This window comes from Streptopelia decaocto (genome assembly GCF_964273445.1).
Source record: "Streptopelia decaocto genome assembly, chromosome: 1".
Classification (NCBI taxonomy): domain Eukaryota; kingdom Metazoa; phylum Chordata; class Aves; order Columbiformes; family Columbidae; genus Streptopelia; species Streptopelia decaocto.
In genome coordinates, this window is record NC_138663.1 from 140,299,611 (window position 1) to 140,315,091 (window position 15,481).

The following is a 15,481-nucleotide window of genomic DNA, read 5'->3' on the forward strand; positions in this document are numbered from 1 at the left end:
TAGGCCTCAGTTTGCAGGGACGACTAGCAAGGTCCTCTCCTAATGTCGGCCATAAGGAAAAAGGGAAAAGGGAAAAAGGGACAAGATCCTCATGATCTCCCACTTTTATATGAAGTATTCACATGAATGGGATTTTATACTCAGTTGGTCAGTTTCTTGGTCACCTGTTTCCTCGTTGCCCCTCTCGCAAGAGGTGCATCCGTGCTTATCAATAACTTCACATTCCATTGCTATGTTTACCAAAACATGTATCTGGTTCTCCAGGAAAATGCAGCTCATATGAAGGCTTTAGCTGACAGGCAAATTCACTACAAGAGAAACTTATTTTTAACAAAACCAGGACAGATAGTAAATATTCTTTATAGCTATAGGGAGATCACATTTTACAGTGAGGAAAAAACACTTATTAGAGCAGCATGCTTGCATGCAAATGAATGCTTCCTTAGTGGAACTCTCACATTTCTTTGAGGGGCTACAGGTGTGTCAAAACAGGGCTTGCAAAATACCAGCCATGATTCAGGCACTCTCATGATACAGGAAGAATAAAAGTGAACGTTGCTGAGAACCATAAATAACTATAGTATGTAAACATCCTCTTTTTAATCTAATCTTGGTGCCTCATCCTCTGTAAGCAGCAACATTCATGACATTAAAACGGAGTCTGAGCAAATTGATTACAGAATCTCTTTGGTGGCCTTGGTGTAGCCTAAAAGCTGCATGTTCCTAAACAGGGAAAGGCAAAACTTCTGTCAGCCTTTCCACTGGACCTTGCAGAGGGAGCTGGCAGCGCATGTGGATCTCACGGCAGGTCTACAACCTCTCATGCCAGTGGCCACATACTCAAAAGCACTGAAGATCTGAGTTCAAGGTTGGGACTTGAAGGCATGTGAGCCTTACTTATACAGGGAAGGAGGATCGTGACTGTATCTACATTTCATTTCCATTCCCCAGTGTGCAGGCTAAACCAAATCAGATGGTATTAGGTTAATTAGACTAATATACCTTACATTATTTCTCCTTATTGAAGCGCAATTTTTGTGCTGATATCATGTACCACTTCTTGTCATTGCCCAAAAGATACAAGATACATTTATGCACCAGAAAGTGGCTTGTGGTGAACTTATGTTAGCACTCAGCTAAAATAGCAATGAAAATGGAGCAATTCCAGGTGGAACTTGGGGTAAGCCTCTTCTGTTCAACTACGGTCTTGTATATAAACTTTAAGTACTGCAGGCAGCCTAAGTTACACTGGCCTGATGGCTGTCTTAATCTGACTTATGATCCCCCTTAATTTGGGGGTTTGGGTGTGGGGTTTTGGGGTTTTTTTTGAAGGGTATGTTAAAGAGTCTAGATTGCTTTATTTCTTTATGGACAAAAGGAAAGAAATAGTAATTAGAAAAGCTGCCAACAAGATAGAGAAGGCTACAGTTTTATGGATGGGAAGACGCAAAATCTGGGTGACATAACTTTTTTGAGGTCACATCAGAGCCCCTAGCAAAGCAGGAATTAGAACGCAAGATCTCCTGGCCACTTTTCATGGTTTAATCATGTCTACGTGTTTGTGTAACTCAGGAAAAAACACGTGAGAGAGAGAGAGAGAGGAGGCTGTTTTATTCTTGAGCATGTGTGACTATTTCACAACCAGCCTGTGGCTGTGTCTGCAAGTTTTCAGATATATAGGGCTCAGTTCTCCCTTTTGGTCAGCAGAATTCAGGTCCAAACCTGAGGATATATATATGCTCCTAGACATACCCTAATATCAGACCATTAATTGATACATAATGCTAGATCACATAAGCAATCTGAAGTGACTGCTGAGCCCATGTGGCATAATCTGCCCCCTGCAATGGGAAGAGTAAGCAACAGGGACCCTTATTATTTCTAGTGCCAGCAGAAAACAGCCTGTGTCCCAGGTAAATTTTTCACAAGTGGTTGCTTAGATGTGCAAACTGGACTGACAGTTCTGGCCCTAGTAATCGTTTGGGGGATGAGTTTATTATTTTTCTAGGCATTCAGGGAGCAAGCATTATTATCAGAGAAACTCTGGAGTGTCTTGCCGTTGTCTTCTCTTAATTTGGTCTTATTCTTCTAATACATCTTCAGTTCATTCACATTTTCCTCCTCTTTTCCACCTTTTTCTTCCTTTATCTCTTCCTATTGCTGTCTTTTTCTTCCAGCTCACATCTGTTCATTCTGTTCTTTCTACTCTCCTACCAGATCAGTTTTCTCACTAGTGTACTCTAACCCTAGTATGGTGGTATGTACTGCATATATATGATCCTAGCATAGTATATGGCAATAGGTGAAACAACATGGTACGGTAGAGAAACTGTGTAGAACTGTACATTAATTTTTTCTTGTATATATGTTTGTTATAATACTATGAAATCTCAAGTAGAAAACTACTTTAACCCAGACATGTTGAACTCACCTACCTGTCCTTCTTCTAGCTCTGCCACTATTCAGTTTTTATTGACCCAGACAGACTGGGAAGTGCCTAGATCTGAAGGAAACATCATTAAATATTTTCACCAGCAGTCTGGCTGGCATAGTACAGCAAGTGCATAACCTCAATTAATGAAATCACACAATAGCAGACTTTCCCAAGCAGTATTAGGTTTTAAGTATAACTGGGTTTTATGCCTTCTATTTCTGTTGATGCCACCTTGTCGTGATCTTTTCCAGATGATCACCACATGCACTCTAATTAGAAAGTCTTCTGAGTAGATGAAATAATTGTTTTATTTGCACTTTCCAGGAAGAATCCTATGTCAGGGTCCCTCCTAAATAATGTAGGATTGAAAAACCGAGAGGAAGATGATCAAGACAGTTGCATCAGTTTGACTCAATCAATTTACTTTAATCAGTGCACGTACCTTTTGTGGGCTCTTTACTAAGTCAAAAACAGCTGAAGCTGATTCAGTTTATCATCAGTTTCAGATTGTCAGTCTACATACATAACTACTTCAGCTTAATCACTACAAATAAGAGTCAAGTGAGTGGGAAGACTCAATCTTGGCCAGCTGTCCTCATCCATGGAACATAAGGATCATTGTTGAGATTTATCATATTTCTCAAACTTGCATGTGATAATTATGTTTGAACACTAAAAAACGTATTTTCATGCTGCTCTTTATTTGCACATTAACTCAGAAAAGGGCATTTGCTCCCACAGTTTTAAAACAAAGCCTACAAAGCAGAGGAGAGAGATGCTTATGAAATTAATAGGAAATTTTAGCTGGTAAGAAAAACAAGATCATGGTACAGTAATATGCTACTTTTTTCTTCCAGCAAAACCTGTTTACAGAGAGAGGTGCAGCAACCCAAGTTTTCTACTCACTCACAGAAGTGCTAGTCCATGCAAGCCTTACTGGTTGCAAACTTCAAATACTGTTTCAGTGAAAATCACCTTCCAGGTAATTACCTTCCAGGTAAAAGCGAATTAATTGAATCACCAGTTCTTAAAGAATTAATTAATAAAAGACTGGAAGAACTCCAAACAAGAAATAGTGTTCACTAAGGGGGAGTTGTGGAGGCAGTACTTGCGGTACTTGTGCAAATACGGATCTATCTTGTCTCAAGGTAACTATGACTATGTCTACATTGGCGAATAGCAGAGTGCAATATGAATTGATTTGTGGACCCAAACAGTGCTGAAGATCCAGTGCTTTTCTAAGGTTGTTAGTCTGGACTGGCTTTATTCAGGTCCTGTGTACTTGACTGCCCTTTAGCAGCAGGAGCACCAAAGGTGAGCTTATCAAGCACATCTTCCAATTTAATTCTGTCTGAAAGAAATCCAGCCCCTGTGCTCTGAAGCTGTTCTGTGACATGAAATCAAGTGATGAACCTGGGAGCTATTGAGAGACTGTCTGAAAAACACCTTCCTGATTTTAACACAAATGCTAGTGTAGACACCCTCCAACAAAGCCAGCTGTGCTGAAGTAAAATCATAATGCAATATTGATGCTTTCGTTTTATTACAAGACACTTTCATCAAGATCATCACAGGAGAGTTGGGTGAAAATCCTGTTTGTTATTAATGTCAAGGGCTTCCCTGTTATCCATTTTCTCATCTTTCAGCCCAGATGAAATATGCTTTAAAGATGTACTAAAGACTTTATACTTCGTACCTTTGTATCTTCTTATTTTGTTTCACTTTGTAAAGCCTAACACTTAGCCCACTTACAATTTCATAGAATCATAGAATCATTTTGGTTGCAAGAGACCCTCAGGATCATCAAGTCCAACCCTAACCAAACTCTGGCGCTAAACCATGTCCCTGAGAACCTTATCTCTATATCTTTTAAACACTTCCAGGGATGGTGATTCAACAACTTCCCTGGGCAGCCTGTTCCAATGCCTGACAACCCTTTCTGTGAATAATTTTTTCCTAAAATACAATCTGAACCTCCCCTGGTGCAAATTCAGACCATTTCCTCTTGTTCTATCAATTGCTACTTGGGAGAAGAGACCAACAGCCTCCATGCTACAACCTCCTGTCAGGTAGTTGTAGACAGTGATAAGGTCTCCCCTCAGTCTCCTTTTCTCCAGGCTAAACAGCCCCAGTTCCCTCAGCCGCGCCTCATCAGACTTGTGCTCCAGACCCCCCACCAGCTTCATTGCCCTTCTCTGAACTCTCTCCAGCACCTCAATGTCTTTCTTGTAGTGAGGCTTTTGAAGGTTTAGATCAGGCTCATAAGTTCTACACCACACAGCAAAAGCATTTTCAGAATTCTTTAGAATATGTTTTCTCTTTTGTGTCCTCTTTTGTATTTCTTGTTTGACTTTGAGAGGTTGTTACATGTATAAAAGTATCTGTTGGCATTTTTCTTGCCTAGGATGACAGGTTGGGTCATTATCAAGGGTTCTCAGAACTCAAGGAATATGTTGGCACTGTTTGTGGAAAACTGCATATTCATTTCCAACTACTTTGATGAGGGTACCAGAAGAAAATGGCTCAGTTCCACAACTTGTTGACTGAAGCTGAAGGAGCAGCTTGTAGCAGTGGTGATATTTTCAGTTTCATGCCTGTCTGTAAACCAAGTGGCAAACTTGTCCTTTAATAAATTCTGTGCAAGAAATCTTTTATGAACACTAATCATCAGTATGAACACTGTTTTGGCTGCCACAGCAGTGATACCTCTTGATGGAGGCATACGTACCATCTTTCAGAACAGTATTTAGTTATATATAGCACAGTTGTAGTGCATAAAGTGCCGACAATTGTTTCAGGAACAGGTAGATCATCTACATGAATGATTTCTAAAACTCCTCACTAGTTTTAAAAATAATTCAGTTAAACTGGTTTTGAAAATAACCAGAGCTGGAGCTACAGTTGCTGAAATGTTTCACTGTAGGACTGCCACTGACTGTCATTGCAAGTGGTGTGTCCACTGCACCAGCAATGCTCTTTCTTTTTAGCCTAAATACAGACCAATCATGAGTGTGTTGTAGATTCAGAACCACATAAACAGGAATAGCAAAGTTCAGGTAAGACAGATCTTTTAAAAATGCAACTGATAGAAGTAGAAGAGTTTTGTTGAAAGTTTTTGTTCAAAGATATTCCAAGACTGGAGCCAGAAGACTTTGAACAAACTGATGCACCAGGTTAAGAAGGGAGAGGAGTGGGTATTAGCACAATACCAGGATTGGCTTTTCAAGGGGCTTTTTTTAGGTGAGCAGATCCTGGAGTCAGGGAAGTCTCTTTCCAAGTGGCTGAAAAACTCTACAGAAACCAGGGATGTGAGTGGTGAAGTGACTGTGTTATTCTTTTTCACAGGGAGGAAAATAAAAAATATACTGAAAGATGCATGAGGAGAAGAACTGAAGTATGGGAATGGGCATGCTTTAGATCAGAACAGAAAAGACGGAGCTTGATGAGAGGATATGAAAGAGAACAGGACTACTGAAAGGGCATCCACATGGAAAACAGTCACCCAGAATAAAAGGTAGGTTGCAGCTCATGTATGAGTAAATACAGTCTTCACTAATTGGAACAAATTGGTGCCATAGCGAGTATAGCTCTTCGTTTGTGGAAATGCTGGCCTAAATTAGCTTTACTAGACTCCTCTGTTTGTTTTATCTTCAACTGCTAATAAATTTGTGGCATACCAGCTGTACCCTAATCAAGAGATCTGATTTAAAACCCAAAATGGCTGTAATGAAGGGAGGAGAGGGAATAGTGGGTGTATGCGTGTGGTTCCTTAAGTATGTATAGTGGACTGTGTCCTGGGATTGTGTCTTGTGGTTTTATTACAGAAACCTAAAGCATGATGCAGTAGATAGAACAGATCAAGAAGAGCTTAAGGCTTTTCCAGGCAGCTGTAACTGTCTTTTAAAGATGGCCACTTACTGTATAGAAACTTTCAGAGCTTCCACTCCATGAGCAGAGGGTGAATGTGAATACTCAGGACTATTAACTTGAGTTTCAGATTTAAGATCAGTTTTGCCTCAATTCCTTTGAACTTTGGCCATTCAGTGGTGTTGAACGGTCATCTGCTGTGGATGTTAGTGGGAGATCCAAGTTCAAACAGAAATACCTGGGGTGTAAAGCTGTGCTGGCCAGCCAGTGTGCTCAGGCTGTGTTAGAGAATCAAACTCATTTTTTTCAGTTCATTGCAGTTCCTCCTTTCCTGAGGAGGGGTGTGTATCGGGGGGTATGTGATAAGAAGCAAACTAAAAGTTGCTAGTGTTATGGAGTCTGTGTTCAAAACTTCATGGACACTCACCTTTGGTATCAGAAGCCAGCTGGGTCAAGTGGCACAGACCAGACCGCTCATGTTTCCTGAGGGCGTTTTTATTTGTGGGAGTCATTAGTCCAACTTTACACTCACAGAGTGATTCAAGCAATGGAAACTTTACTGTTTTTGTAGCTACTTACATTAGCAATATATTTGAGTTATTTCCTTCTCAGGGAGTAAACAGGACTTCGAGTATGACAAACATTTGTTCGGTCACCCCAGGAACACATTTCTACAATTGTTTGGCAGTTCTTGAAAATCTGAGTCATGTCCTTTCCTGATTCAAAGTTTCACTGGTGACCTCCCTCTTGATACTTGTCACCTCCCCACCCCAGCACGTGTGGTTTCGGAGGGTTTTGTTGTTGTTTGTTAGTTTTTTAGAGTTTACATTTGTATAAGCCAACTAAAACAAAGTTTGAACCAAGATGCTACAAATCTACTTGTAATTTTTGCTACAAAATTACAGCAGTAATTACAAATCAAGAAACTTCTAGTATCAAGATTTGTTTGTAGGCAACTGAAGAACAGAACAAATTGATTAGCTTATCAAACATATTTAATTAGTCTACAAATTTGCTATTATTTCTAATAATTAGGTTTGGGTCTTTTGCTTTCTGCAAAATAAATTATCATCAAATTTGATAATGAGGATTGACCATATTGTGTTCAGGGATAAAACACATAGCAAGATAAACCATTAGATGTAGCTGAGTCTCCAGGCATGTAAAAAAACAGCAGAAAATTTGTATTGTATGAATAAGTTTTGTTTGTTTTTTAGCAGAAGTGTATAAGGACCCTTATTCTCATAGCTGATAAAGCACACCCATCAGTCCAAGTATTAGTAAATGTGAGCCTGACCATCCTGCGTAGGTGAAACCTGCAAAGAAACCTGTACCAATTTTGCCAAAAGAAAGTAGCTTCTTTATCTGAAAATAAGAACTAATAACAATCAGAATTGGTTTTTCAATTACAGGGGAAGAAAGGTCCATGGACCAATCGTTTATTTCTCTTTTTTACATTGGCAATTGCATTTTGAGCAGACATAACTATCAAACATACTAACCAAATGAACACTTACTCCAAAGTGAAGCATCTTTCATAGTTTTTTTTTTCTTTGATGAAAAAGAAAAGATTGTTTAAAGTTCATAGTATAGAATTTAAACACATATGTGGTAGTAGAATCGTTTTAGACCACAGACAAATATCAGGATGGTCAGATCTGCATTCTGTTTGCCCAGTATTTAAATCAGCTTGGCTGTTTCTTTGTTGCCTCAGAGGACTATGGATACACTTCATTTTAAAGAGGCTGGTAGATAAAATAATCTGATCCAGGCTCTCTGAATTCTGGTTTATGGAATTTGAGCTTTAAGAAATCATTTCCTAGTCAAAAATATGGCATCTATTTTTCTCCTGTTGTTTAGGGAAGGCTGGTTTTGCTCAGTTTATTCAGCTCAACAGCCAAACATATTGCATAGTCAACTTTTTCAATAAAACTGATCCCTAAAGAAGGGCTAAAGCAGTAGGGCAAATCCATCTGTAACAGTGGTCATACTAGATATACTTTGGCAAATCTTAACATCTAACTTTTTCCCTGTAGCTTTAATATTGTTTTTTTCCTTTAAATCTCTTCTATTCTCATGGCAAAGGTCAGAGCCATTTTTGGAAATGCATTTTTTTAGATCTGTCAGAGGCTTTTCCTCTTCAAACTAGCCACTGTAATATCTGCAGGAAATTATTAATTACCTCTTGTTCAGACTTGCGTTTTCTTATCTGTCTTTCCAAAGACAGAATTCTGACACTTCCCAAACCACAGGCAGGAAGAGAAATCAGTAAATTCACATTGTGGATTACTTTGAAAATCAGCAATTCTGTTTTCATTCCAAGCTGCAATGGAAGGTAACTACTAAGCTCTCCACAGAACAGCAATCTGAAAAATGTTGCTTTACTAATTTTGACAAATGAGGACTGAGGAAGGTTAAGAAAGTGCAGGCTTCCGATTTCAAAAGCCCCTGGGTTTGCTGTGGAAGCCGGCGCTTGTTTGTTCCCTTTCAGCCCAGGTAGTGGGATGGCAGGAGAGGGAAGGAGCATCTGTGATTCTCTGATTTCTAGACTACTGGGGCAAGGAATCTGAAAATCCTGGACATTCCTTTCCAGGGGGGCTGCCAGGATCTGTAGGGCTCCTGATATTCCTGACTTTGGGGAAAAAAATAAATTGCTTAGTAGGCTATCTGCAAGCCAAGACATGAAAAGCACTCCCTAAAGCCTGTCTGCTGAATTTCTGAGGAGCTCAATGACTAAACCATCAAGAGTTCAAGCAGGATCCTAAGGGAAAAGTGCTTCTTGTCTTTGATTTAAAATGTATTCCTTAAAAGTTCACTAACAACTGTAATTGTAGGTGAGGAAAAGCAAGCGGTCTTCATAATGACGGCTGAACATCTCAGGGAATGTTGCCAGCAGCGACCAGCTGCAGAGTGAGATGCAGCTCATACAAAACTTCTCTCACAATTTCTGCCTTTTGATGTCTCATGGTGACATCAGATCTGCACTGGCTTAAACCAAAACTGATCTCCTTGCTCAGTTTTATAGATACAGCTTTCCCTGATCTTATTACTGAGGTCTGAAATGCTTTTAGAGTCATCTGACAGTTGTCCACAGGACCCAGCAGTCAAAGACAGATCTGGACCATGAAGCATCTGAACCAAACTGCAGTGTTAGCTCAAACTCTCTTTTTTTTTTCAGAAGTTACTATCAAGAAACAGGTACCATTTGTTGAAAAAATTAACTAAATCTGTGCTATGTCCAAAAATATGTTTCAACAGGATTTTTGTAACTGGCCAGTGTTTGTAGTGACCTAGCTGAGAAGGGGCTGCAAACTTGCACTTTCTCTTACGGAAGTATGACCAGAATTAAGTAACTTGCAGTGTGTTACTCTTCCCCTGGCACAACTGATGTTTGCATTGTTTCTTGTGCAATTGAGCTGGTCACTGAAGTCAGTATGACCATCTGGAAGTGTCTGTTTTCCCCAGCAAGCCCACCTGAAGCCCAGCTGTCACTGCAACACAAGCGGTGAACCAGATGCAGCCCTTCAGTTATTCTTATATAAATCTAATTTTCATGTCACTGAAACAACTCTTATTTAAATCAATAAAGCTAAGAGAAGAATCCACCTCATTGCCTATTTAAACAAACATTTTTTATTTTTTCCCTGAGGATTCTCTTTTTTTCACTTGCCTGTGAATATAACTGAACCAGAACCGATGCTTGCTCTGCAGGTATATAGAATTGGGAAAAACTAGTTACAGAATTAAAGTACCTGGGAAACACAGCCTCACTCTGCCAGTTTAACCAGCTATCCCATGAGCTAGAGCAATTTGGGTAACAGTATCTGGGACAGTCAGGCATCTCTATTCAAATCAACTGTAATGTACATATGTAATAGTTTTTTTCAAAATAATTCTACTTAAATAGCTCTGTTAAGGATTTCTCAGTACAGTGCTTGGTAGAAGCTGCTAGGAAGTAGCCTGGTATCCCCAGAGCAAAGAAAGACAATCTTGATGGACTGTTGGCTGTAAGTTTTGCTTAAAATACTGAACCGAGAACACAGAGGATGCTTTATAAAGTGAACAGCTATCTTTAGGTGACAGGAAGATTGGTCTGAAATCAGCAGTAGAGTCTACATCCTGCAGGTAGATATGTTCTCATAACTCCTTTGATGTTGCGGTGTCATGAACATGTGGAACAAATGTGATAATTACCCCAGTGCTACCATGACACTGTTGCTGACAAGTAATCACAGTGATGAGAGCAACAGTGAAACAATGACAGAGAAATTTGAGAGCAGAACCTGAAACGTTGACACTGCAAGTCAGAAGGTCCACTTTATCAGAAAGAGGGATCCTGTGACCTTTTCAGAAGGAGCACACAGCACAGGACACCAACAGCTGCAGTAGTTACATGCCCTTCATCTCTCAACATGAGCAGAGGTGGTCTTTGCAGAAGTCACATCAAGTCACAAAGAAGTATTTTCGGAAAGAAGAGGACTCATAAGACTTTTACCTTTTCCAGACTGAGCTTGTTTGCCTTTACTGTTTCCAGTGTTTCCAATTTTCTACTCTAACCCGAGGCAGTTCTTCCAAAAGTGATTAACCCACTGCTTCGTCTGCTTGTGAAGATACACAGTGTTTCAGTATGTCTGGTAGGTAACACAGCCTGCTTTCTGAGCAGGTTTTCTTCCATTTAAAATGCCTGCGAAGTGAGTGATTACTAAAGCCTTCATACCACTACAGCAAAACACAATGAGGTAGCAAATCATTTCTGTAGCAAAGGTGTGAAACCTCAGTGGCATCACTGTGCTGGAGCCATACTAAATGTCTGCTGGAGAGGCCGCTTCCAAGACAGCTCCGAAAACAGGCGCTAGAGAGGTATCTTGACCCTGTGCTCCCTGCAGAGCCATCTGTGGGGGAGGGGAGCTGCTCCCCGCACCTCCCTGTTAGTTGAAGGAGATGACTGTTCATGACGTAACAGAGGTCTCGCCACTGATACCGTTGTTGTGCGTTCCAAACTGGTAGCTCCATGGAGACTGGAATCCCAGCTCCAAGTGCCCTGGATTCACCCCTACTGCCAGAAGAGCCCACATTTACTTAGGGATCAAGGTTAAATGTGTGCCCGCAGTAGCCTGTAGTTGGTAGAGTGTAGTTCAAGCCTGTGCCCAGGTCAGTGCAGAGGGCTGCCTGAGCGGCCTAAAAGCTGCTTCCAGTGCTTTTAGCCTTTACCCTGCAAGAGCTGGCTGAACAGGCAAGAATCCTCTGCTGAGCTAAAGGCTGGTTTGAATCATCTCTACAGCACAATTTGTCTAAGCACCACTGAGAGTCTGGATTGAGAACATCACCTGTTTATATTGAACTGCTGTAAAATCTTTTATTAATTTCAAGTGGATCACCATCATTTTCCTGCTTACAACACACATCCAGAGCATGGACAAAAATACCATAGAAGCAAAGACAAGAGGAGAGGCACCTTGAGTCCAATCTTCCAAGAGCACAGGTATCTGTTTCACTTATTTATGCCAATTAATAGGAGATAAGCAGGGCTTCTTGCCGCACTCCCAGAGCCCTTCTGCTGCAAGGTGGGGGGTGTCACCCAAACCTCATATATCCTTATCACTTATCCTTATGATTTCCTGTAATTTCTCTCTGTAATTTCTCACTGCATTAATGAGTGCTCACCAGGACCAAAAAGACCACTGGTCTCATCAGATGCAGTCCTCCTACTGCCATAGGCAACTACATGTAACAGGCATGTGGGCATTTAAGTACCCAGAAGGGCAGGTGTCTTGGTTTTTGTAGGTGCAAGAAAGGAAATTAGCTGCAGGCTCTGATTCCTGGCTGGTAGATTTTATCCCATAAAGGGGAAAAAGGCTAGAGGTGATATGCCTGTGCCCTTTTAGGAGTGTGAGTTGCCAAAAAAAGTGGGTTCCCAAGAAAGAGGGGATGTGTTCTCTAGCACGACCAAAGGTGATGGTTGCCAGACCTGCAGGTGATGGAGTTGTTTATGGGAGTGGATGTGAAGAGCAGGAGAGCTTTTGCACCAGCAGAGCCATAGTACTCAGGGACTTAGAAGGTGTGAGGCATGGCCTTGTGACTTTGCATGACAAGTTTTGTGTTCAAAAATGTCCATAAAACATTTGCTTTATACACCACCAATTTATGCTGTGCCACAAGGGCCTTTCTAATGCTTTACTTGAGTCTTGTAGGAAAAGGCCAAGGAGCCCAAGTGTAATGTGTCACAGACAGAGGGGCAGTAAGAAGAGCAAGCACCAGCAAGTCTCCACGTTTCTGCTATGGCAAGGAATTTGTTAAATTTGCAGCCAGTCTGTACCCCTTTGTTCTCATGCCAGCATTGTTTAGCTACTCTCACAAGACAGGCTGTCTGTTCTCTGTGTAGCCCTTCTCTGCATCTTCTCCAGAACTGTTTTATTCTCAAGTATGAGAGCCATGATCATCTACTGTGTTCTGGGGGAAACACCAGAATTTTGTACAACTGCATCAGTACTTCCCTACTTCTAGTAGAGAAATAGTGTCTTACTCAAGGCATGTTCTTCTTTCCTGTGATAGTTGAAGATTTATTTGTTGCTTATTTCAATTATCTTTGGTGTATCTTAGCTCATTCAACTTCTGAAAAATCTGACCTTAATGCTATGCACCTCTGTCTTCACATCATAGATATCTTTGCTGACCAGGATTGTTTGTTATTTGTGATTCCTAAGCACTTCCCTATAGTGTGCTTTTAAATTTTTTTAGAAATTTTTTTTAATGTCCTCCCTACTCCCCCCACTTATTCAGGCCTAGAGTGCTTCCCAATAAGATTTTTCTCTTCCTTGGAATATATACATGGGATAGTTTTTATACCTTTGATCTAGATACATTCCAATCTCCCTCCATGTTCAAATCTCCCAGCTCGTCAGTCCACGTAAATTCACTAATGAATTTCCATAATTTGACAGAAGTTGAAAAATTTAATTGCCAACCTGCTTCTGTTTGTTATTCTGTTCAATGTCAGTTTTGAACAGTTGCTGAGTACTCAGCCCAATGCTGTTTTCTATGACCAGGGGTTTTTTGAGGGTCTTCAGTACTTACTAATTTGGAGTTACCTCTTTTTGTCTCAGGGACTACTGAGAAGAAATCTGGCAGCTATCATACACACGGTTCACTGGGCCCAAGTTTATGATTAGAAGCTTTTGTTTCCCAAATAGTATCTGGGAAGTTAAAGTTGACCATGGCACAATTCCCAGTAGTGTTTCTATAATAATATTTCGGTAACAGACCTCTTCTTGCACCATGGTGTTTTAGTTGCAGACAAGAAAGGCCAAGTTTCAGTGAGGTGTCCAAATAAAAACCATACACACCCCAAAAAACAAAGGCTGTGAGCAGGTGGTCTGGGCTGCTGTAAGTGGAGCTTCCTGTTCATATACAGTGGAGAATTTTATGATGAATTAAATGAGGATGCGTTAAATGACAGATGGCTTATTTTTTAATAAATTGCAAAAATCATTTGGTGTTTTCCACTTGTCTGGATGAAGTAGCTAAACACTGAAATGGAGGGAGTATTGTACTAAGATTACAAATGTCTTGGATATTGGTCTGTTGATCATATTGACATGGGTCAGGTCTGGCTCCCATTTGGAACAGGAACAGAGCAGTAAAAAAGAAAAGCCTGGTTGTGGAGACCAAGGCAGCCTTTTCTGCTACAGGGCTGCTCATTTCAGCCTGGAGTGCCATGCAGGAAGGATTCCCTCTTCTGCACTGCCAGCCCTAATTCCTGTGGGTACCTACTGGAGTCTTCCAACCTGTTGCAAGTGACCATCTGGCTCATAGCAACGGTCATTACTTGGCAGAAGTTGTAAGCAGATTAAGTCAATCAAGGGAAGAAATGCATTTAAAATTTTCCCAGCTGTTGTACCTACCTCCAAGGCTTAGAGTGCAGCTTGAATTCTTAAATGTAAGAAACATGCAAAGCCCTCTTCTCCTTCTCAGTCCATGTCTGTCTCTCATTGAAATTAGCCTGCTGTTCATGTATGACAAGGCTTCTAGCAGCTTCTATCATATCATTCCTGATTTCTAGTGGCTCACCTAGTCTTCTCACCCTCCTTCTTCTTGTAGCCTAATCATAGCTATTTTTATCACTTTTATAGCTCTGTTTTGTGTCTGGTCTTGGTATGTCATGTTTTCAACCACAGATCTGATCTGAAGAGTACCTGGAAGAAAAACTGTGGACGGGTTCCCAGATTTTTGGCTGCTGCAAACCAGTAAAGGAATCCAGGCCAATTAACACTGGCTAAAGAAGTGGGCCAAAAGTTTGAAGTTGTAAAGTTAGATATCTGAGAGCTGCAGCGGCTGCCTTAGCACTTGTAATAATGACTTGACTGTACAGGTGAAGCCAGCAGGACACAGGACAGAAACTTGGGGATCTGGAGGCCAGAATGATAGTCTGTGCAAAGGGGAGCCAGAGTGAAAAACAGGGAGGTCTTTTTGGTAAAACGCACAGAGAAAGAAACTGGGAATTAAGCTGGGCTTAAAATGGCAAAGGCACCTCACATGCTGGCTTCTCCTTGGGAAGGAGACAGGGAGCCATGAGTCCTGGGGTGGTACTGTAGGAATAACAGAGCTGTCATAAAAGGACAGGTGTTTCCTCTTCCAAAAGCAGCGTATGTCAGTCAGCTGAGCAGACGAGGTTGAGTTGGTATGGAGCCACAGGCTCAAGTATTTCTTCTTCTCTCTGAGCTCGGAGCCTGTCTGCATTTGGCACCGGGGCTGGGACCCAGCAGCAAACTGCAAATGAGAATCTCCCACCACCCTGCTACCCCTTGGGTGGTTAGTCCCTCCTATGCACCACTTCACCTCTCTCCTTCTCCCAGTCTTTCCCTGTGGCAGGTGCCACAGCCAGCATCCTCTGCGAACAGCAGTTCCCTGTGTATCCTGAGGTACAGGGTGGGAAGGTGACTGCCATGTGCCTCTCAGATGGGTGGGAGAGATGGGTCTTGAGAGGTTTGTCTCCTGTCAGGGGAGGAAGCATCAGCTCTTGCCCTCTTTGCCTGAGGGGAGGGCTGCTTTTGGTGCTGTTAGGCTTCACTTTGGGTTACCTTTGGATGCATGTGGAGGTTCAGTGATGCCAGTATACTGGCAATAGGGAAGGATGGAGGGGACAAGAGAAAAAAACAACTTCCACATGACAGTATAGTTTAA